Below are 24691 nucleotides of genomic sequence, written 5' to 3'. Positions count from 1 at the left end.
TCCTACGTCAACATGCCCATTTTCAAACCCAATCCACTCGCCAGCTCCTGCCTGTATGTGCCCGCTCGCTCGTGAAGACTATGCCTTGGATCCACGCTCGCATCCACTTGCGCCAACCCGCATCCCAGGTTTATGGGCTGCGACAAAGATCGAGCGATCCTGAGCCCGAGCACCACACATGGACCACTCGGTTGTCTCCTTGTGCACCGCATGTGGATCGCATGGACGTTGTGGCTAGCTTGCTTTCTTTTTGGGCCGTGTTTATTTTTCTCTGGGCATGACTTGCTTTGGGCCATAGCTTGGTTTGTTTTGGTCTAGATTGCGCATCTGCATTGGCTAAAAATTTGATGATAGAGGCACACTAACTTGGGTTCTGTATTGGACTTGGTGACGAGCTGATGGCACGTATTTGTTGGGAATGGTTGGTTTGTGAATAATTCTTCATGATTAACATTTTCTAAAAAAAAGCATAAGAAGTATCAAATATTAAATAATATAGATTAAATAATATAGGTTCTAATACTTCTTATGTCATATTAATGTATTGATCATACCCTCCAACTTAACTTTGCTCGTCCTCGAGTAAAGAAAGGATTTAGGTCTAAGTATCTTTTAGCTTAGAGTTTTGAGTTTTCATCAGGCAATTTTAAAAGGGCCATTGATTTCAGTAGAGCGTGATGAGTTATATCATTGGAATATTAGTACTAATCAATGTGAAAGTTAAGCCAAGAATACTAAATTTTTTTTGATTTTTTTTAAAATTGCCTCCTATCTTTATCTCTAGTCATCTAACTTTTAAGTCGACAAGTATAATGTTACTTTCATCTTTATTTATTAATTTTTTCTATATTTTTTTAATATTATACTATTATTGAGTGTCTTAACTCCTTAAACTTTTTATCTGACTCATGTAGAGAGTTTTCAACCAATGACTTTCGAATCAGATGGCTTTAGGGTACTAGATATAAAATATCTCTCAAACTTAATAGTTTGAATCAAATAAGCTACGAGTTAAGACCAACTTTACAATAGAGCTTCTTTGCTCTTCATATCTTTTGATGTGAAACTCAATACTTGCTTAGGCAAAGAGATTCGATTACTGAGTGTGAAGTTTTTGAATTTTTTTTATTTTATAAAATAATTTATTTTATGAAAAAAAATATAGTTATCCTATAGAAGTCCATAAAAAATAAACTCTACTTTGATGTTGGTAAAAAAAATTAGAAATGCTCAAAAAAATTTATTTTTATTCTAAACTTAATTATTCATTGGATTTTCTTAATACCTAATCCTTTGGAATCTCACAAACTCTCTAAGTTGTGCATCAATTTTTTTTAAAAAAAATACTTGGTTCAACTTGATTCTTGAGCGCAATCAGGTGTCTAAATATTAAATACTAACTTATTTGAAGACTTATTGATTTATTATTCTCCTTCTCAACTTAATCGATATTGTCTTCAATAGAGTAAGAAAATAAAAGAATTAAAAGAAAAGGAGAGAGTGCACCTAAGATAATTATGCTTCGAAAGTTGAAGATGTCTTTAAAGTTTTGATTCTAGTCCCTACAAAAAATATAATCTAATTTATTTATTATTATTTTTAAGCTAAAAATAATAAAAAAAAGAAATTGGGTTGCCTCCCGATAAATGCTAAGTTTAAAATCTTCAGCCAGACTTCCTAAATCTCAAGGTGGCTCATACACTCGATACTTAAACAACTTAAGTTCCTCTCAAAAATAATACTTGATCTATGAGAAAAATCGATCATTCTCCTACTTTGATCAGTGAGAAAGATTTTGCTCTTTATCTAAGTATTTGACAAACTGAATAAACCAAGGAGGATGGTTTGAAGTGAGTGCAAATGTCACTCATCCGATCCAATATCTAACCACTGCACTACCTCGTCCTTAACAACTTCTCATATGTTTGGTTTTAGTTTCTTTTGCATGTTCCTATGTGGTTAGCATCTACCTCATAATACATGCATATGGATGGATCGATGCCGTTTAATTTAGTGATGGTCTGTCTAATGGCTTCCTTTTGTTCTTTCAGAATACCTACAAGTTTAGCTTTCTGATCAAAAGTCAGATCTGATATAATGATCACCAAGAGGGTGTCATTGGATCCTAAAAATACATACTTGAGTGTGATAGGAAGGGATTTCAGTTCTAGGGTAGGTGGTGATTCTAGTGAGGGAGTTATTGAAGGAATCAGATCTAAGATTTCAAGATTAGATCTTGAAACTTTTTCAAGATCAGACAGCGGAAGACTAAAATAAATTAAAATTTATCTTATAAAATCAAAGAATTCTTAGATCTAAGATCCTATTACATGATTATTACATGACAATAAATCAGAAATTAAAATATAAAGAGCAAGAACTACATGTTGATCATATCAACATATTTCTATACTACATCTAATATATGTAAAATATAATAGATCAGATCTATTACCTTGCAAGTTAGACGTTCTAACTTTACTGATCCGAACTTGAGGATAATGTTGCAAGCCGTACATGCATCCGGCCTCTAGAAGTCATCTACACGAGCCCACGAATCACGATCAGAAGTCCTAGTCCAGAAAATCAGCACAGTATGCTAGTACTGCACTGATTCTTCTTCGATGATCGATCAGATGCCTCCTTTTCTTGGTTTGGATTCTTCCAAAGATGAGAAGTAGGACAAGGAGTTTTAGATGAGACACTCTCAGAAAACTTATAGATGGAGGAAGGAAAGAGATGAACCCAGCAACTCTAGAAGAAGACCCTCTTTTTCTTTTTATTGCTCTAACCCAGACATCTAGTTTTGTGTCTATTAGATCTCCACACCCCAAGATTCTTTCTCTTTGATTTTTGGACACCCCAAAGGTCTATTAATGCTCTATAATCCACAAAAATTTTATGAAGACATTCATTTTAAATAGAGAGATATGAAGAGTCCTTATCTAGGTCAAATATCTAGTCAAAGATTATCCAAACAAGGCAAGACAAGGGGTGCCCAACTCTTGGGCGTTCCCTCCTTCTTTTTCTGTCATGGACCAGTAGCAAAGGGCACATATTATGTATCATAAAAGCTACAAAAATTTTAAAAAAATTGGATAAAATCAGTGCCATAAGGAAAGAGTTTTGGTTTCCTAAAACTCTATCTCATAGAATTTGAAATCCAAACTAATTCCTACTTTGACTTGATCGACAACCACATTCCATGTAAGAGAAAAAGAGAAAAAAGTTTAGGCATGCATGAAGACCTGGGAGAGAGGATTTTCTCGCATAAAATAAGAGAGAGTGGGCGTGGGGGGCTAAGGTGGCACAAGGTGGAATCTTAGTCTTACTAGGATTCAATCTATGACTTGTTCAAATTTGATTTCTCAAATCAAATCAAATTAAAATCAAATCAACCTAATTAAAATAGGTCTTAACCCAATTAAGAGTCTAATTTAATCAGATTAAATTAGATTTAAATCTGATTTAATTTTTTAATCAAATTAGAAGTTAGGTTTACCCAAGTCCTATTTGAACTAGGACTAGTTTTTTCTTACACTTGGCTTATCCAATAAACCAATTGAACTTGGTCCAATCAAGCCTAAACTAAATCTAATTAAATCATATTCAATTAGACTTAATCTCAGCCCATTGGCTTAATCAAATTAAGCCAATTAGCAATCGAATTGCTAATCGATCCTCCTACAATACTTGCACTAGGTTAAATATCAATTATATTGATCATTTCACCCTAGAATGATTCTTAATTGTTGATCAACCATCCGATCGGATCGTGAACTCTAATGTGTGTGACCTCATAGGTTTGAATCTAAGTCAGTAGTACAAAAATAAATTTTTGTACTAATCAAAGTGACCATCTAGCAATAGTATCCGACGATCAGATAGGTCGAATGTATAGAACAATATCCTTAGAACCCATGCGGATATAGTTTTCATATAATTCATCTTCTTGATCAAAATGCTCATAGGATACCTCAGAGTTCAACTGTCAACTCTGATCAGGTTGTCCACATTGTATTTCAAAATATCAAATCCATCTGATGGGCCAAGATTTTGCTAAATTGAAATATAGCGACTCATTCTTCTCCAACTCTTGGAGTGGTCAATCCCATCTCGATCACACTCTGACTTCGCAAGTACTTGACTGTGCCCAGAAGCCTTCCATCACTGAATTAGAAATTCAGTTAGTCCAGTACCAAAACACAGTGAGTTGCTTGTAAGTCACTGAGGCGATCTTAGGTCTAAGGGACACTTATACCTATATCCCATCAGAGATATTCTCGACAGTAGAATACTTTGGAGTTGGTCACGTTCAATGATGATGTACCCTTATATCTCACCTATATGCCATACCAGTGTCTCCACACTCCTTTCTTAAGAGAACAACCAACCCATATGGCCTACAGCGACCTATGCTTGATAGAAGCTGTCATCCTTATTAACAGCCTATCATTTGGTCTGAACAGTTTTAAGGACTAATCGATAATTCCTCTTTTTATCGAACCTAAATAGTCCTAAGAACTTCATCACAACAACGGAGTTCATTAGAAGATGAAAATTTGTGATGAAAATGCCAAAAATATATTTTAGTTATTAACAAATCAATTACAATGCAAAGTTACTCAACTGTCAACAGCTTGACGATTGGCTTTTGTGACATATTTTTCAACAACTTTCACTTGTCCTAAAGTCACTCAGCACAGTATCTAATACTCAGCTTCGACTTGTGGTTGTCGAACTCCTTTATTGTCAGGATTTTAGTGAAGGAGTCGGTCAGGTTCTCCTTTCCGTCGATCTTTTGAAAGAAGACGTCACCTCGATCCACGATCTTTCGGATCAGGTGAAAACGGCGCAAAATATGCTTTATCCGCTGGTGTGCTTTGGGTTCCTTCACCTGAGCTATGGCACCAATGCTGTCGCAGTAGAGTAGGACCGGACCATCGAGGGAGGGTGCTACTCCGAGCTTGGTGATGAATTTTCTCAGCCACACAGCTTTCTTCGCAACATCCGATGCTGTGATGTACTCCACCTCATAAACAAAATCTGCCACAGTATGCTGCTTGAAACTCTTCTAGCAGATGGCTCCACCATTCAGAGTAGAGACATAACCCGACATGCTTCTGCTGTCATCATGGTCAGATTGAAAGCTGGAGTCTGTGAACCCCCCCAAGTTTCAGATCTGACTCACCATAAACCAACCATTGGTCCTTAGTATTTCTCAAATACTTAAGGATGGCTTTAACCACTTTCCAATGATTTTCTCTAGGATCAGATTGGTATCTACTTACTACTCCTAGTGAGTATGCCACATCTGGCCTTGTACATGTCATGACGTATATGATAGATCCCACGGTCGAAGCATATGGGACTCTACTCATACGCTCTCTCTTCAGGAGTTATCGGATAATCCTTCTTAGAGAGAAAAATTTCATGGCCTATCAGTAGATAGCTCTTCTTGAAATTCTCCATGCTGAACCTCTTCAGCACAGTGTCATGTACGTGGACTGAGATAATCCAAGCATCCTTTTAGATCTATCCCTATAAATCTTCATCCCTAGGATGTAGGATGCTTCACCCAAGTCCTTCATGGAGAACTGCGATGACAACCAAACTTTTATTCCTTGTAGTGCGGGGATGTCATTTTCGATTAAGAGAATGTCATCCACGTACAAGACAAGGAATACTACAACTGGACTATTTGCCCATTTATAGATGCAGGGCTCTTATCCGTTCTTAACGAAGCTATACGTTTTGAGCATCTTATCAAAATGCATGTTCCAACTCCGAGAAGCTTGCTTCAATCCATAAATGGATCTCTGAAGCTTGCATACTTTGGACTCATCTGTAGATGTAAATTTCTCAAGTTGTATCATATACACCTTTTCGGTCAGCTCTCCATTCAGAAAGCTATCTTTATATCCATCTGCCAGATCTCATAATCCAGATGGGCAGCTATTGCAAGCATTATCCGAATAAATTTGAGCATTATCATGGGGGAGAACATCTCGTCATAGTCAATACCATAACGTTGACGATACCCCTTGACAACCAGACGGGCTTTATAGGTCTCCACCTTTCCGTTTGCACCCCTCTTCCTTTTGAAGACCCATTGACACCCAATGGCTTTAATCCCTTCAGGTGGGTCAACCAATGTCTATACATCGTTGACCTTCATGGACTCCATTTTGGATTTCATGACTTCAAGCCATTTCTCAAAATCAGGTCTTTCCATTGCATCCATATAGGTGATCGGATCCTCATCGTTCTCATCAAGTTCGATGGGATCACCATCCCAGATCAAGAAACCATAGTATCTGTTCAGCTGATGCGGTACTCTATCAGATCGCCTTAATGATGCAGGTACATTGGGCTCCGAATCTGATCTAATCAAATCCGACTCAGGTTCAGCTATTGGTGTCGGTCCTTCTACCTGTTGAACTTCATCAAGTTCAACCTTAGAAGCAACGATTTCTTCACCAAGGAACTCTTTTTCTAAAAAGGTTGCCTTACGGCTAATGAACACATTTTGTTCATCAGCATGGTAGAAAAAATATCCTTTGATCTCTTTGGGGTACCTTATGAATGTGCATTTGTCAGACTTAGGTCCAAGTTTATCTGTAACTAACCGTTTGACATAGGTCGGGCACCCACAGACCCTAAGGTGTGAAAGTGCTGGCTTACGTCCTGTCCATATCTCATATGGAGCCTTAATTACAGACTTACTTAAAATCCTATTTAACAGATAACAGATCGATTCGAGTACATATCTCCAGAAGGATATCGGCAAGCTGGCAAAATCCATCATGGATCGGACCATGTCTAACAGAGTCTGATTTCTCCTTTCAGACACACCATTATACTATGGTGTTCCCAAAAAAGTCTATTGAGAGAAAATCCCATTCTCTCTTAGATACGTGAAAAACTCACCAGAAAGGTATTCTCTCCTCGATCTGACCGAAGAATTTTAATACTTTTTCTAGTTTATTTTTCTACTTTATTTTGAAATCGTTTGAATATTTCAAATGAATCCAACTTATGTTTCATCAGATAGACATATCCATATCTAGATAGATCATTCGTGAAAGTGATGAAGTAAAAATATCCATCTCTAGCACTTGTGCTCATGGCCCCGCATACATCAGTATGTACTAGGCCCAAGAGCTCAGTAGCTCTGTCACCTTTTTAGTAAAAGGTGACTTGATCATTTTATCAAGAAGACAGAATTTACAGGTTGGAAGTGATTCACAATCACTGACTTCGAGGATTCCCTCTTGAGTCAACTTGTTTATCCTGTTATTGTTTATATGATCTAGCCTACAGTGCCATAAGAAGATATCTGATACATTATCTAATCTAGAGTGCTTGCCAGTGGAATAGACTACGTTAACAGGTTGTGATAACATATATACATCATTGTTCAAATGTCCATAAAAAATAGTAATACCATTCATAATGATATTACAAACTTATTTCTTTATTGAAATTTCATAATCATTTTTGGCCAGAAGGCCTACAGAAATGACATTTAAAAAGAAACTGGGACAGAAATAACAATCATTAAGAACAACGATATGGAACTCAAAAATAAGTTTCAAGATTCCTAATGCTAGAATTGAAACTGGTCTTCCATCTCCAACTTTCAGGAACCTCTCGCCTTGCTTGAATCTCTAACTGACCTGCAACCCCTGCAATGAATTGCAAATATGGTAAGAGCTATCGGTATCCAATACCCAGTCAGTTATATCACAAATAGAAAAATTACAAGGAGTTATCATATAAATACCTTGTCCAGCAATAGCTTACTTCTTTCTCTGCCTATTCGGGTCCAGGGAAGCAGTGTACTGAAGACAGTTCCTCTTCTAGTGCCCCCGCTTCTTGTAAAAGAAGCATTCAGCTTGACTCTTATCGGGCTTGATCTTTCTGGTCTGGCTCTGCACTGATGTCCCAGCTTGAACTTACACCTTCTTCACTTTCTTCTTCTTGTTCTTCTTCCCTCTCTTTTCTATTTTAGTTATGACATTCCAAAACCCTAGCCGCCCCTCATGTGCATCCCAGGCTGCTTGTTTTCTTTTAAAACTCTAAAAGCCTCCCTTCTGCTACATCCCAAGCTACGTCTTGGGCAGTTAAACTGCACCTGAATGTGTTCAAATCCATCCCAGGCGCATCTCAGGCCTGCGTGAAGACCCATCCGCTTACCAACTCTTGTGTCAGCACGTCTATTTTCAAACCCAATCCGCTTGCTAGCTCCCACCTGTACGTGCCCGCTCGCCTGTGAAGACCATGCCTTGGATCTGTGCCTGCACCTGCTCGCGCCAACCCACATCCCAGGTTTGTGAGCCGTGACAAAGATCGAGCGATCTTGTGCCCATGCACCATGTGTGGACCGCTCGGTTGTCTCCCTATTTGCCGTGCATGGACCGTGCCCGCATTGTGGGCCCAGGTTGCTTTCTCTTTGAGCCATGTTTACTTTTCTCTGGGCTTGACTTGCTTTGGGCCATAGCTTGGTTTGTTCTAGTCTAGATCGCACATCTGCATTGGCTAAATATTTGATGATAGAGGCATGCTTACTTGGGTTCTATCTTGGGCTTGGTGATGAGCTGATGGCATGTATTTGTTGGGAACGATTGGTTTGTGAATAATTCTTCATGATTAATATTTTCTGAAAAAGAGCATAAGAAGTATCAAATACTAAATAATATTGATTCTAATATTTCTTATGTTATATTAATGCATTGATCAGCAGGTGAGTTGAGCAAGTGCATCATCGATCATGGCCCAACATCTCACTACATTCATGAAAGTGATGGGAAGAGTTTGTCACCGATTTCAGTTCAATGACCCTCCTTGCTCATAGGCGAGTCGAGCGAGCACATCGTCGACCACGACCCAATATCTCACTATATATGTTCGTAAAAGTGATGGAAAGAGATCGTCATCAACTCTGGCCTGATGCCCCTCCTCACCCGCAGGCAAGTCGAGTGAGTGTGTCATCGACCTCTGCTCAGCATCTCTCTATGTCTGCAAAAGTAATGGAGGGATATCATCAACCTCTACTCGATGACTCCCCACATCTGTTGGAGAGTTTCATCATGACAACAACCCCATGAAGCTCCAAGAAAAGGTGTGAGAGAAGTTTTTCCATTAGGAATAGAGTTATCATTACAGAGATAACAACAATAACAACAAAATAAAGCTGCAAAAAGGAAGCTACATCGGTGCATTGATCGTCAGTTGTAGAAACAGGCTCAAGCCACACCCCAAAGTAATCGGAGGCGATCACACAAAGCACTAAGTTGGCGAAGGTCGTAGCATCCTCGAAGGGCACTTTGGCAGCACGCGCGGACACTCTTCTTAAGACATGTCCATCTCCCGGATGCTCTACCAAAGGCCACAGGAGAAGCCACCTCACCGAGGAGGGAGGATCAGCCCCATGGAGAGGCTGAAGACCCCTCGACCAAGTATGGTATTGAAGGAACCTCTAACAACCACTAATCTGACTCCCTTGCCAAAATGGTAGATAATTCCCAATGCCTCCCATGCCAAGTCCAAGCCTTCACTATAGTGACTTTCGCCCGAGCACCTAGTAGCAGCCCAATCAGAGATAAACTTCTCTAACCATGGAATAGAAGCCCACCGCCTCTCGACAGTGGTAGAACAACACTAATGCACTATGAAAGATCACCGATGAATCTCGACCCAAAGGACGATAAGAGTCCTTTATAAGGAAAGTCAAGACTAGACTCTCCTAACCACTCCCACTGTCCAAGTGACATGTGTCCTGGGTGAGTGGTCTCAAAAATCGCCCAAATTGAAGGTCAGAGATTGGAGCCACCTATCCCTATGAACCATTATTACTAGGATTTGCAATGCCGAATGCATGATGTCTTTGGGATTCTATGAAAATGACCTCCTGAATGTCAGGTGGACCAGATTCACTGATGATCGAAAATCGACTTGTGACACGCTTCGACAGTTAGAGACCGCAGTCGAAGATCAATGACAGCACCTTCTTCATCATCTAGAGAGAGAAACTATCACTAAAAGAGCATCCAACATGCTTCAATGCCGTCGCTCCAAAAGTTCATTCCTTCAATGAATCGCCACTGCATGGGCAATGAAGCAAGGACTCAGGGATAAGTGCCTAGTTTTCTCCCTCAATGAGAATTTTCCAGGGGATAATACCAACCTTATAACCTGAATACAGAGTGGCGCTCAGGTCAAGGAGGATGAGGTCCGACCATGGGAGGTAGAAGGGGGGAAGAACGGTGATAAAATGACCCACGGTGATGACTGTGGAGCTTCAAAACAAGGAGAAAATCACCTCGGATAACAGCAAAAGGAGTAGGGGATGAAGAATCTTCCACAACACTTCCACCCTCATGACCCTTTCTCTGACCTGCACATTCAGATCCTCATGAAGATTGAAGGTGAAGACTCTGCATGTTGGCCTCCGAAGGTGAAAGCGCAAGGAGGACAAAGTAAAGACCTCATGAGAGGATCATGTCGGACCGACACCGGAGCATGGGGTAACAGCCCTGACGATACCCCAGCGGATGGGACCGTGGACACAACCTTAGGGTCTATCAATGGCAAGCAGGGCAAGAAGCATGGAACATCAAGAGACTAGCTCTGATACCATCGGTTTTTGGCATGGAACAGTGTGGAAAATTTCATTCCACGAGCATGGGTATCCTCGACAACATCAAGATGAAGGGAACCATCAACCATGATAATCCACCACTTCGCCAGATGAGTCAGAACCCAACTCCTACCATGAGTTGTTGAAGTGAGAGTTTGGGGCAAAACAGCACTGTACCAGCCATGGATAGTTGATCATTATGGAGATTGCACAGAGGTCGGTGCCTCCTGATGACTCTCGACCCAAAGATACTATGCTCAAATAGACAAAAGTACTAAAATCCACTGAACATAGTGGATGAACTCCAAATTGGAAAGTATTGCGTTAGCTAATGGAAGTAGGTGGACCTAGAGCTTACATACTAGCAACTCTTAGTAACATCCAGCTTCCACCGGCTTGGTACCCTGAAAGATTCCTGATACATCACCGTTAAGCAACACAATTTCCTATGGCTTTGTCTTTGCAACACTGTTCCTCCTGCTAGGGAACCAGATTGTAAGGTCCAAATGAACTAGGATTAGCCATCAGAATGACACCAAAACCCTCATGCGAACCCCCATCTAATGGCAACCCGAGCAAGGGCCGTAGGCAACCTTGGTTCAACGTCAAGTGACATCCCAAAGGAATCTTTCATGATAGCATCGAAATAACCACACAAGACACTAATAAGAAAGCAAAAAAATATTTTATTAAAGAAAAAATTTCATTACAAGAAGATTTCGATTGGATGAAGTACGTAATTACAAGATAAAAAAGACTACAAGTGCAGCCATCGTCCAAGGCCCATGCGGGGTTAATCTGGTGAAAACTATGGGACTTGATGGTGTCAGCTTCACGACCCCTAGAAATGCTTTATTTTCATGATAAACATCCAAAGTGAGCTGAAAGGCTATACTAAAACCATCCAAGGGAGTCAAACCACCTTCTGTAAAGATCTGAGGCTCTCTTAAAGAACAACACTAAGAGTAGTCACAGCAGCCGCCATCGTGACTCTACGAATAGGATCGTAGAAGTTTTTGATACCTCCCACATCAAATGAAGACACTATCTGATGCGCTCCCCTCTAGCGCACTCCTTTGAGATGGACCCTATCTTCCCAAGGGTGCAAGAAGGCCACGCCGAGTGGACGCAAGCAGTGGTGACTCTTTGGCAATCGAAAGGGCAACATCTCAAAAGCACCACTAGACGACCTTGGCCTCAAGCAGCATGGGGCACTTTTTATAGAGAAGTTATGCCCTTATTACCTCCAACCACTCCACTGGCCATGGGACGTATGTCGTCGGAGGAGAGACTCAAAGCCCATGTCATCAGAAGTCAAAGGGCCAATCTTCTCTCTCAATGCATCGCCAACCTCGAAGAACGTCCGACATTAAATATCCAGGGTATGTGTCCCATCAGTGTGAAGGCCCAATCCCCAAGGGAGGGAGGAGAATAGGAAAAAGATGTTCAATGCAACTGTGCACAAGATAAAAGAAGATCGGATGTGTGCAGACGTCGTTGACTAAATCAGCATACTGACCTTTCAAAGGCTTCTTGGCCTAGGCACCAACAAGTGGGTCAGCAGAGCATCGAGGATGCGAGATACTACAAACCTAGAATGAGGCTTCCTATGGATAAGGACCTCAGGAGGGTGATGCAATCATAAGCGATTGCAGTTTAAATGGTTGGCGAAAATGACCCAGGCCAAAAAGTCAGCTCAAAAACAACCTCACAAACTTTGCACCGAAGTCTAAACCACAATTTCCTAGGGTACATAAATGCCTAAAGAGTTTGCCCAATGACGGAGATCAGACTTGCGCTGAAGTCTGAAGCCACGATTTCTGAAGGAACCTAAAGGCCTAAAAGATTTCCCTGACGATAGAGATCGAATTTACATCAAAGCCTCAAAATCATGATTTTTAGGAGCAACCAAGCCACTCGAAAGGTTAGCTCGATGAAGGAAGTCAGGCATACACTGGAGCCTCCAACCTAGCAGTTGCATGACTGAATGACATCGAAAATTCTAGCAGAAGAAGGAAGAAATGAAGTGCAATCACGAAAGAGGTACCCATAGCAAAAGTTCATTCTTTTTCATTCAAAGAGAAAATATTTACATGAAGTCAGCGTCAAAAAGGCACCAAAAAAAAAGAGAAGAAAAGGATGAGGATTTAGTCCTCGTTTAAGGAGAACGCCCCACTTTTTCATCGATGTTCCCCATATGGAGGTGGTGCAGATCTAACTGTGGCATCATATACTACAATTGGGCCTTACCGTTCTCGAAACCCTGTATGAAGCTAGTGATGAAGGTACCGAGGAGCTCCCTCTTGAAGGCTTCTGAGGTTTTGTACTCCACAACACAGCAGAGTTGGGCCTCAACGAACATCGACCGCTTCTCCGAAGATGGAGGACCCCTCACCCAGGGTCCTCGAGGGAAATGGTGCCTGAGAGATGCTTGGAGGCTCGGATGAGGCGGTCTTTGCCCTCTTGGGTGGAGGCTTTCCCCTAAGAAAAGCCACTTTGTTTTTCATTGTGTCTTTCACTGATCGTGGTGACGTCTCCATCATGGCAGGATTCTAAAAGGATAGGAAGAAGGCTTCTCCCTTGGGAAAGACACTTTGTTTTTCACTGCGTCTTTCACGGATCGTGGCGACATCTCCATCATGACAAGATTCTAAAAAGATAAGAAGAAGCTCTCTGACAATGCATCCACCACTAGGAAGCAAGCTATTTATTCAAGTCCCAAGTGACATGAACCTAGCCATCTGGCAATCGGCTAATGCCACGTATCCAAACCTAAAGCACCAAATGTCGTGGCCACTAACTACTCTCCCAACTATTCCAAATTTTGAGAGATAACTCCTCAAACACTTCAAGTCTCTCCCCAATCCGCCATGTGGTAGGCTAGGATGGGCTCGAGGTGACTCATTGGTTAAGTCCCTTGAGAAATCCCCCAACCTCGACGGTGGATGGAGTCTTGAAGCATCCTACCATAAATGCCTGGAGGCATCGATGGATAAATCGAAAGCCCAAGCCCTCGAATGACTAGTCAAGGTGGACATCAGCCACTAAGGCCCTCGAAACTCCTCTCTGCATGGTCATCCATCCGATCACCTTCCCAAGCCATCAATAGCTCAAGATCTGAAAGGACATCGATGACTCTAAAATCTTTCAAAATCCTTGACAAAATCTGAGGTTGCCTTGACAGGATCTAGGGTGGAAAAAGCCAACTTGCTAGACACTAGCTTGACATTAAAGAAGAAGACCAAGTCGCAATGGACTCCACAATCGTTGTCGAGACTGTAGCTAAGGGGCCATTGAAGAGGCTGCCCGACAATCATCTAGTGTGCGTCCCGACTATCCTAGCGGCATGAACAAAACTTTAAGTGAAGAAAGAGTTGATCCCCACGTGCAACCCGGCAGCTCGATTAAATAGTCTACTTTCCAGTCTGAACACTTTGAACTAGGAAGTGAGGGGTAAGTGTTGGGCTATATTTCCTCCACCTGATGATGAGTCCACTCCCTAGATGTGGCAAACACCTAGCATCGCAACATGAGTGATCGAGACACGAGATCGAGGCAACATCATGTGGCCCAGGTGGCACTACAGATGTTGGCGTCTAGTCGATCACTTGTGTCAGGGTGGCAACTAGCTTAGGATCGTCTGATGATATCTCATCGATCCCATTTTTCTACTTCAGCTTCCTACCTGATGATGAGTCCACTCCCCATACGTGGCAAACACCTAGCGCTGCAACATGAGCGATCGAGACATGAGATCGAGGCAACATCATTTGGCCCAGGTGACACTACAGACCTTGGCATCTAGCCGACCACTTGTGTCAGGGTGGCAACCTACTTAGGATCATCTAACGATATCTCATCGATCCCATTTTTTTGCTTCAGCTTCCTACAAGTCATCTGCAAAGTCGGACACTCTTCGGGACCTTCGACACATGAGTTTCATGGGTGACAAGCTTTGCAATAGTCTACCGCCACCCATTACTCCATTGAACATGGGCAACAGACCATGCAATAGAGCCTCTGATGCCCATCATCTTGGCTCTGATAGCCACTACTTCAACTCCGATGGATGTCAACCATTTAGCAGACCCCCTCGGATCAAAAAGAGGGGAAGCCAGACTAAGAGAGCATTTTGGATCACTCTCACTCTATCTTTCTCTAATATTCTCCCTCTCTGATCGATATTGACTTAATCATCATAGGATCTCCCACCGAAGAACCCCTACCTTCTTCTTCGACATTCATGAACTTTTCTTGTAGGTTTGCAGTGCTCCAATCGTAGATCAGCTACTCTAGTTAAGCAAGAGCCAACACCGCTCGATCTGGCCACTCTCACCATATCACCCAGTCGGAGTGGCACAGCAATAGTTAGAAATTGGCAAATGGTACATTAATATGTTAGGGGTGCTTATTAAACCTGGTTATCACTAAATAAGTGACTAACTCCCACCTTAGATGATGATTTGGTGGGTGATCTCTAATTTTTTTCTCCAAATAATCTAGACACATGTTTGATTCGTCTTGCCATATGATATTGCTATGCACAACCAGATGATAGCATCAAGTTTTAATATAAGATTCTGTTTGAAATTATTGTTAGGGATGACAATTTTAGTGGATGTCACACTCGAAATCTAGCACCCAGATTGGATACATGATGGCCGTACATTCCTTATGGCAAGCTCTAAAGAATATGCAAGGCATATAAAATTACTCCATTGCTTGAACTCCAGATCAGACCTATCCAAACTATATATCTTGCAACTTTAAAAAAAAAGAAAGATTGTGAGCTTTACAGCCCAATAAGAAATTTCACACTCATACCAGCATGAATATGAAATATCTTTTAATAAATATATATAACTAATAGATTAGTAATAAGATTCATACATCATCAATATGATAGTTGAATAATATCATCAAAATTATGTTCAACACGTCACATGTTACTAATTAGCAATTCTATTCCGTAGTCTTTCAGAGAAATTACTTATCATAATCTGATTATTAACATAATTATAATTAAAATAATATTATTATTTTGACACTGGACTAAATCCGCTCGCACTCCAGCTTGTGGTAGGCCACCATATTTTCATCCATGACTGACAACTATATCTCAGTCTGTGGCTGACATCACAATACTATATTTTACATATGCTGGCTAGTCCAGATATCCTTCAATTAAATACAGTCATCATCTTGATTTGATTTTAGTATTGGATTAGTCATAATCATGCTCCAGCTTGTGATAGATCAAACATCTTAGCCCATGATTGATATGCCACGTTTCATAAATAGCTGACTATTTACATGCTCCCCTTTTCCACACTTTATGTTTATCTTTCCGATATTAGACTAATTACAACTAGGCTCCAGCCCATGGTTGGCCAAACACAATACTGCATCCCAGCCTGAGGCTGATCCATCACATACACCATATTTTTTATATGGCCAAATAGTCCAAACACCATTTATGCCCTATCCATATTATTAAAGTCATAATCTGATTTTCGATATTAAATTAGTTATAGTCATGCTCCAGTCCGTATAGATAAAAAATAATGTTGCACCCTAGTCCGAGTTTGATCCAATATATACACCATGCTTCTTGCATGATCAGCTAACCTAGATGCCGCCCATCCCATCAATTATGTTAAATCATATTTTTCTTATTTGGCAATCATTAACAACCAATTAATCTATTGTGCACACGCACCCCAGGACATGAGATAGAGAATATACCAGCAACACACCAAAGAGGAGTGGCTGCAAGAATCCCTCCTTGAAGATGGCGGCTAGGGTTTCGGCATGCAAATAGAGAGAAGAAGAGAGAGATTGAGGGAGAAAAGTTATTGTATTAGTTTCACTCAAATATGTTATTATACATGATTTATATACCCTAGGATTTTCACACAAACCCTAACAAACCCCAGCTTAAAAACTTTTTGAACTAACCCTAATGCACTCATCCAAATCTATGTACTCCCATGGTCTAATCAAATACTCATTCCTTGAGTTAGTCTCCTTAAGATCCATTAAATCAGGCCTGAAGATCATAGGATCAAAACCAATCCCAGGCCTAAACAGAAATCTCATACTTTCTGTTCTGCGACTTGAGCCGGCTCGGTCTGACCCCGAGTCGGCTCGATTGCCATGCCAGTAGCTTGCCATGATACGCTACTCTCTATTTGGCCTTCAAGTCAGCTCTCTCAGGGGTCCAAGCTAGCTCGAGTTGATCCGAGTCAACTCCTTCAGGATCCGAGGCAACTACACCGGTGGTAGAATCCCTTTGCTTGATTTCTTGCTCCATCTTATATCCCAAGTATCCGAAGCCCCAACCAAGCTCTTCGATGTCCTCACCAGCATAAATCTCAAGCCCGTGAAAGCTGTGCTCTGCCTCCACCCTAGGACCACTCTCGTCCTAGCAAACTTAGAATCTATCCCCCAACTCTACTTGTGGTCACCTCCAAGGCTATGAGGGCACTACAGAATCTCAACAATCTCCACTTTGGTACCCTCAAAGCTTTGATGATCACGCTCTTTACCAAGTCCGATCCTCTGCACGATCTGGCCAATGAAGAGTAAAACTAACTATACAAACCTCCTCGCCACTGCAGTATATCTTAGCCTTGGAGCTGTCTGGAAGACCACCACCGCCTCCCTTATGGCTGAAAACCTTGTCCTACATCCGAGCACCTATCTATTGGTCCTTTCATCAATGGTATATCCATCACTGAACTAGCAGCTACATCCACTTCCACCACTGTGACTCCATCTGTCACGACACCCAGCGACTCCATCTATCGCTGCTCTAATGAATCTAACCACCACTGCTCTACCTACGACTCGAACAACCATAGTTCCAACAGTGCGGCCCATGGCTGCCATTGATGTTCTAGTGGCTCTGATCACCACTGTCCTAGCGGCTGTGACCGCCGCTGCTTCTGTGATACATTCCACTACAGCATCGAAAACTCCTAAAGTGACTGCAGCTCCACTCCCCTACCTTGGACTCTCCTATGGCCCAGGTTGGTGGAAGCCTCCTCATAGGTCTCTAGATCCTCCATCGCCACTGTAGCATCAAACTTCGATGCATACACCTCTAAGCTATCTCCTGGTGCCTGCTCACCACTACTCAAGCATTTGGAGAACTCCACCTCCCTCTTCACCTCTCCGCCTAGAGTCCGTGCCATGGCCATGGCCTTCCTCATCACCCGTGAAGGAATCTCTCTTCAGTGCTCCTCCTCCTCCATGTGTGGACATACCAATCCTCTGTGCTCCACCTCCTTGTAATTCGACGACCCACAACTAGCAGATCCGATAAGCAAACCATCAACTATCCAACCTGCATCGATCAGACCTTTGGCTGATCTTCTATGGCTGAAGCGATCACCTCGACCTCCTTGGATATAACAGATCCTTCTAACTAGTACAAACAACTCCTTAGCCTCCTCCCTCTCATCACAATCTTGTCACCCTTGGAGACATTCAAAACTCTTGAATTTCTTCTGAAAGTGCAATTTTTTCCTCCAAGTATCCAAGTGATACTACACTCCTCCTGAGATCTGGGATATGATGTATATCTGTCAATGTCCGCACCCTCCCATCAAACATCCTCAGCTTGATGGAACCCACTCCTGCAATACCACAAGAGCTCGCATCTGCAAGTATCACTCACTGCCCCTCACCCACCTGTGTGTAAGACATAAACCACGTCTGATGAGGTGTATTATGATAAGAGCTGACCGAATCCAGTATCCAATGATCTGTCTCCTCCTTGTTTTCAGTCGACAACATCAATAAATCATCTGATACGTCACTTTCAGTCACTGCACTGGATGACTCTATCTTGAAACCTTCTCCTTTTCTCTTCCTTTGTGGACAATCTCTCCTTAGGTGCCCTAACTACTTGCACCTGTAGCACCATACCTCCTTATTATCCTTTGGAGATGTCTGCCTCCTCGCTGCCTTGCGTCTATCCTTTCCCCTCCTATGTCTCTCATGACCACCATGACATCTAAGAAAACCCCCATACTATTTCTCACCATCTGCTCTCTCTGCTCGTTTATCCAAAGGACCGACACTATCTCCTCATAGATCAGTATCTCCTTTTCGTACAACAGAGTCATCATTAGAAGATCAAAGCTCCTGGATAGTGAGCACAGCAACATTAAGGACTTATCCTCCTCCTCTAGAGCCATACCCAAATTGAGTAAATCGGTACTCAACTGGTCAAATCGCTGAATATGTCCTAGTATATCTTGATCTTCTTCCATCTGAAGGCTATAGAGCTATTTCTTCAGCATGAGTTTGTTGCACATGTTCTTCCCCATGTACAGGATGTGCAATCTTGACCATAATTCGTTGGGCATTTTTCTTCCAACACACCATACAACATCGAATCAGCCAAGCACCATCGAATCAATGAATAGGGCCTCTTCTCCAGAGAACTCCAAGTCCGATCCATCATCCCCTCTGATGTTTTCTCCAAAGTCAGATCCATCTCCTACTGAACCAACAGATCCTCCACTCTAGTTCTCCACATTGAAAATTTTTCTTTCCACCAAACTTTTCAAAATCAATTTTTATCCCGCTTTTCATGATATCTCAAATCACAATCACAAACACCATAGATCTGATTGAAGGAAAAATATCTTGACAGAAAACCTGATGAAGAACCCTGCTGATCTCTTCAACAACTCCTGATATCTTCTTCCTTTTCCACACTATCTTCTAACTCTGATATCAATTGTTGTACACACGCACCCCAGGATGTGAGACAAAGAATACACCAGCAATACACCAAAGAGGGGTGGCTGCAAGAATCCCTCCTTGAAGATGGTGGCTAGGGTTTTGGCATGCAAATAGAGAGAAGAAGAGAGAGATTGAGGGAGAAAAGCTATTGTATTAGTTCCACTCAAAATATGTTATCATACATGGTTTATATACCCTAGGATTTCCACACAAATCCTAATAAACTCTAGCTGAAAAACTCCTCAAACTAACCCAAATGCACTCACTTAAACCCATGTACACCCATGGTCTGATCATGCACTCACCCCTTAAGTTAGTTCCCTTAAGACCCATCAAATCAAGCTTTAAGACCTTAGGATCAAAATCAATCCCAGACCCAAACAGAAATCCCACACTGTTCTGTTCCATGACTTGAGCCAGCTCAATCAGACCCTGAGTCGGCTCGACTGCCGTGCCAGTAGCATGCCATTATACGCTACTCTCTGTTTGGCCTTCGAGTCGGCTCTCTCAGGGGTTCGAGCCAGCTCGAGCTGATCTGAATCAACTCTTTCAAGATCTAAGGCAACTCCACAGATGGCAGAATCCCTTTGCTTGATTCCTCGCTTCACCTTGCGTTCCAAGTATCCGGAGCCCCAACCAAGCTTCTCGAAGTCCTCACCAGCACGAACCTCGAGTCCATGAAAGCTGTGCTCTACCTCCACTCTAGGACCACTTTTATCCTAGTGAACCTGAAGTCTATCACCCTAACTCTACTTGTGGTCACCTCTAAGGCTATGAGGGTACCACAGAATCCCAATTTAATCATAATTCAAGTAATATCAATTAAACAATATGTAATACATATACTGATAGATATAAAATATACATCAATCATACAGATTTAATTTTTCTTAAATATATAGGTGATCATATTGAAGAATCCTTACCTCCACTGATGATTGACTCAAATACAATAAGTGATGAACTCCTAGATCTATGAACTTGGGATAAAGTATTTGACTCACCACCATCTTGCTCCAGCAATTGCTTATGTATAAAGCCAATCCTCACCATCAAACCAATTGTAATATTAAGGATCTCTAATGAAAAATTACAAAAAAATCAGGATAGATGGTTTCACGATACTAGCTCAAGACCTTAGATCTCAGAACCCAATCTAAGATACCTCCTAGCATCAACTCAAATCTATTATATATATAGACCCTTCACTGGTCCGTAAAATCTTTAAAGAGAGAAATTCATGAAGAGAGATAAAATTTTAGAGAGAGATAAAATTGAGTAACATAATAGTATGTTATATTTTATGAGCCTTGAATCCTGTTGGAAAAAACTACAATCACAGACAATAATATCGTAAACTTCTTTTCCTTCTTTGTGCAAATTAAATAAGATATTGTAAAGCAACAATAATTTCTATGATTTATTTAGATAATTAATAAGCAAAAATAATCAAGCAACTCATAAAAGGAGGCATCATAATTTTGATGAGAATCTTTCACTATTTAAAATAATAGGATTACTATAGGTCTTTTCTAAATCAACTAGAGATTACACAAATATATAATCACCAAGAATAAATCTTGACTTCCACAATAAAAGTAATCATCACTAATAAAGTAAATTTTAATAATAAATAGGGATAGATCTCACTAAATATATAGATGCCTAAATTAATTATTGAAGAAGATTTTTCAAAGATCAAAACCATTCAACTTGTAGCTTTTGATGTCAGAAATAATATATGAAATTTCATCAAAATAGGAATACCACCAACCATCCGATCGATCATCTGATAAAGTAGTACCAAAATTTTTGAATTCTTTTTCCTCTTCCCCATTGCTGCCACCTCTGGCTTTTCCATGCCTTTGGTTTTCGTGCACCTCACATAAAGTTTTCTCACTAGTTTTCTATGTAGGCGACAAAAGGTTAGATGAAGAATCTTTTGCTATGGACTTTATAGCCATAAAATCTAATGGCCAACAAATACAAGTCCTACTTGGACTCTTTTCTTTCTTTTTTATTTTATTTATTTTAAAGAGGTATTGTCCCACATGAGGAAGGACCATTCAACAAATCTTCTCCTCCCAACTCATATGGAAGGTTCCACCAAGCATGTATTCTCTCTACAAGCAATCAATTTTTCTATGGATAAAATTTTAGTTATCATATCTGATCCATTATCATCGGTATGGATTTTCTCAAGACAAAATAACTTTATCTCTAAAGCATCCTAAATCTAATGATATCTTATATCAATGTGCTTGGATCTCGAATGAAATATTAGATTTTTTTGAAAGATGGATGGTGCTTTGACTATTATAATAAAGTATATATAATTTTTTTTCTAGGCCTAACTCTTGTAAGAAAGTTTTCATCCATAAAAATACTTTGCAAGCTTCTATAACTGTAATATACTCAACTTCTATAGTGGATAAAGCAACATATTTTTATAATTTAGATTGTCATGACACTGCTCCTCTCATAAAAGTCATCAAGTATCTCGATGTAAACTTTTTAGAATCTATATCATTGGTCATGTTTGCATCTGTATACCTATCCAACATAAGTTTGCCTTTACCAAAGTACAAACAGACTGTGGAAGTACCTTTAAGATATCTAAAAATTTATTTAATAGCTATCCAATATTCCTTACCAGGATTAGAGAGAAACTGATTTACATTACCAACTGCCTAAGTAGTATCTGACCTTGTGCAAAACTATAGTGTATATCAAACTACTAACTACAGATGCATAATTTTTTTTTATTTCTTCTTTATCTTTCTCACTTGTAGGATATTTTTTGGAACTTAATTTAAAGTGACCTGCAAATAGAGAGAAAATTGGTTTGGACTTGCTCATGTTGAACCTTTTAAGTACCTTTTTTGATATATCTCTCTTGAGATAACCAAAGTTTTCTACTTTTTCTATCATGAGTAATTCTCTTGCCGAGGATTTGTTTAGTCGGCCCCAAGTCTTTCACGACAAAAGACTTGTTTAACTCTCTTTTCAAACTTTTAATCTTTCTAGTATTATGGCCAATGATTAGCACATCATCTACTTAAAGCAAGAGAATAATAAAATCTTCATCAGAGAATTTTTTATAAATAGACAATGATCAAAAGTAGTTTTGTTATATCGATGGTCCACTATGAAGGAATCAAGATTTTCATACTACTACCGAGGTGTCTACTTGAGTCCATACAAGTTCTTCTTTAATTTATATATAAGATGCTCTTTATCTTTAACAGTAAATCTCTTTGACTGCTCTATATAATTTTTTTTCTCTGAGTCTCCATAATGAAAAATAGTTTTCACCTCAAGTTATTCAATCTCCAAATTCATGCTTGTAACCAAATTAATCAAGAAAAACTCAGATTGAACATATCTTGACCACCAGTGAAAAAATTTCTTCAAAATCAATATCCTTTTTTTGACCAAATTCCTTTACAACCAATTGTGCCTTATACCTTAGCTGTAAGCTCTTTTCTTCAATTTTCAATCGGAACATCTATTTATTCTTGAGTGCTCTCTTACCCTTAGGTAGTTTCATCAACTTAGATGTGTGGTTCTCATGCAAGAATTTTATCTCCTCTTGCATGGCTTTTAACCACCTTCTCTTTTGCTCATGATTCATGACATCTTGGTAGCATTCAGGTTCTCATCCATCAGTAATCATCACATACTCATGAAGAGAATATCTCTAGGAAGGATGATGCTTTCTAGTGGATCTTCTTAATTGAGGCTCAATTGATGGTTCTGAAGGAGCTTGCTCAGCATACTCATTTGACATATCATTATTAGGTATATATAGGCTCATCAACTGTGTTACCATCATCTTTTTATACATCTCTTCATTGTCATTATTCCTTATGATAGGAGGCACTGAATCCAGATCAACATAATTTCTAGTGATAGATTTTGACTTCTCAATCTTTTCAAAATTTTCAATAGTCTGATCTTCTAAAAATATAACATCTTAGCTTTTGATAATCTTTTTATCAACTAGATTACATAATCTATAACCAAACTCTTCATATGCATAACTCAGAAAGATGCACTATTTAGACTTTCTATCAAGTTTAAATCTCTCATCTTTAGAGATATGAATAAATTTTTTGTAGCTAAATACCTTCAAGTAATCTTATAAAATATTTTTTTAATCTATATTCTTTTTGGTACATCACCTTAAAGAGGAACTAAAGAAGAAAGGTTGATCAAATCCATTACAGTTCTTATTGCTTCACCCCAAAAGGATTTAGACAATTTAGTATGAGAGATTATACACCGAATTCTTTCATAAATAATATGATGCATTCTTCCAGTAACTCCATTATGTTGAGATATTTTAGGAATAATTTTCTCGAGCCCGATGCCATGATCTCTATAATATTTTTCAAACGGACCCGTATATTCATCACCATTATCTGTTTCAAATATACTTTAGTTATCTTCTTATTTTTCTTTCAACACTGGCGTGAAAATGCTTGAACACATCGAGCATGTGATGTTTTGATTTAAAACAAAAGTCTATACTTTTTTAGCACAATCATTAATAAAAGTAATAAAATATAAAGTACTATTAAGAGTTCTAGCATCCACAATGCAAACATCAGCATGAATCAAATCTAAAATATGTGATCTTCTATGTAGAGGGAAATTAATACAACTCTATGTTGTTTACCAATTAAATAATTAATGCATGTCTTTAAAGACATATCTTTGATAGAAAAGAATTTCTTTCTAGTAAAGATATCAAGTCCCTTTTCAAGCTGCTTATGTTATAATTTAGTAGAGGAATCTTCAACTGTATTCACCTCCGCCTTCCATAATTTTATCTACATCATAAAAAATATGTTTGATTTCTTTTCTCTTGCTACCATTAGAGAACATTTGATAAGCTTCCATTCTTCTTCACTGAAGTGATTATGGTAACCTCCATCATCAAGTATTCTAGTGGAGATCAAATGGAGATAGATATTTAGAATATATCTCATATTTTTTAGTAATAGTTGGTATCCAATACTAATTTTTAAGTAAATATTTTTCATCAATAATCTTAATTACTCTATCATTTTTCATTCAGACACTGCCAAAACACTGCTAGTGTAAGATGCGAAGAAATTATGTTAAGAAGTAATATGAAAAGAGGCACCTGAGTCAACAACCTAAGTACAATTATGATATGTAAGATTTATAGTATCATCATCATAAATAATAGCATCATCAATATCTGATGTAACTACTGTTGTATCCTTTTCTTCCTTCTTTTCTTCACCTCTTTTCTTTGATTGT

This window comes from Elaeis guineensis, chromosome 11 (assembly GCF_000442705.2).
Source record: "Elaeis guineensis isolate ETL-2024a chromosome 11, EG11, whole genome shotgun sequence".
NCBI lineage: Eukaryota > Viridiplantae > Streptophyta > Magnoliopsida > Arecales > Arecaceae > Elaeis > Elaeis guineensis.
Note: the sequence above shows the minus strand (reverse complement) of the source record.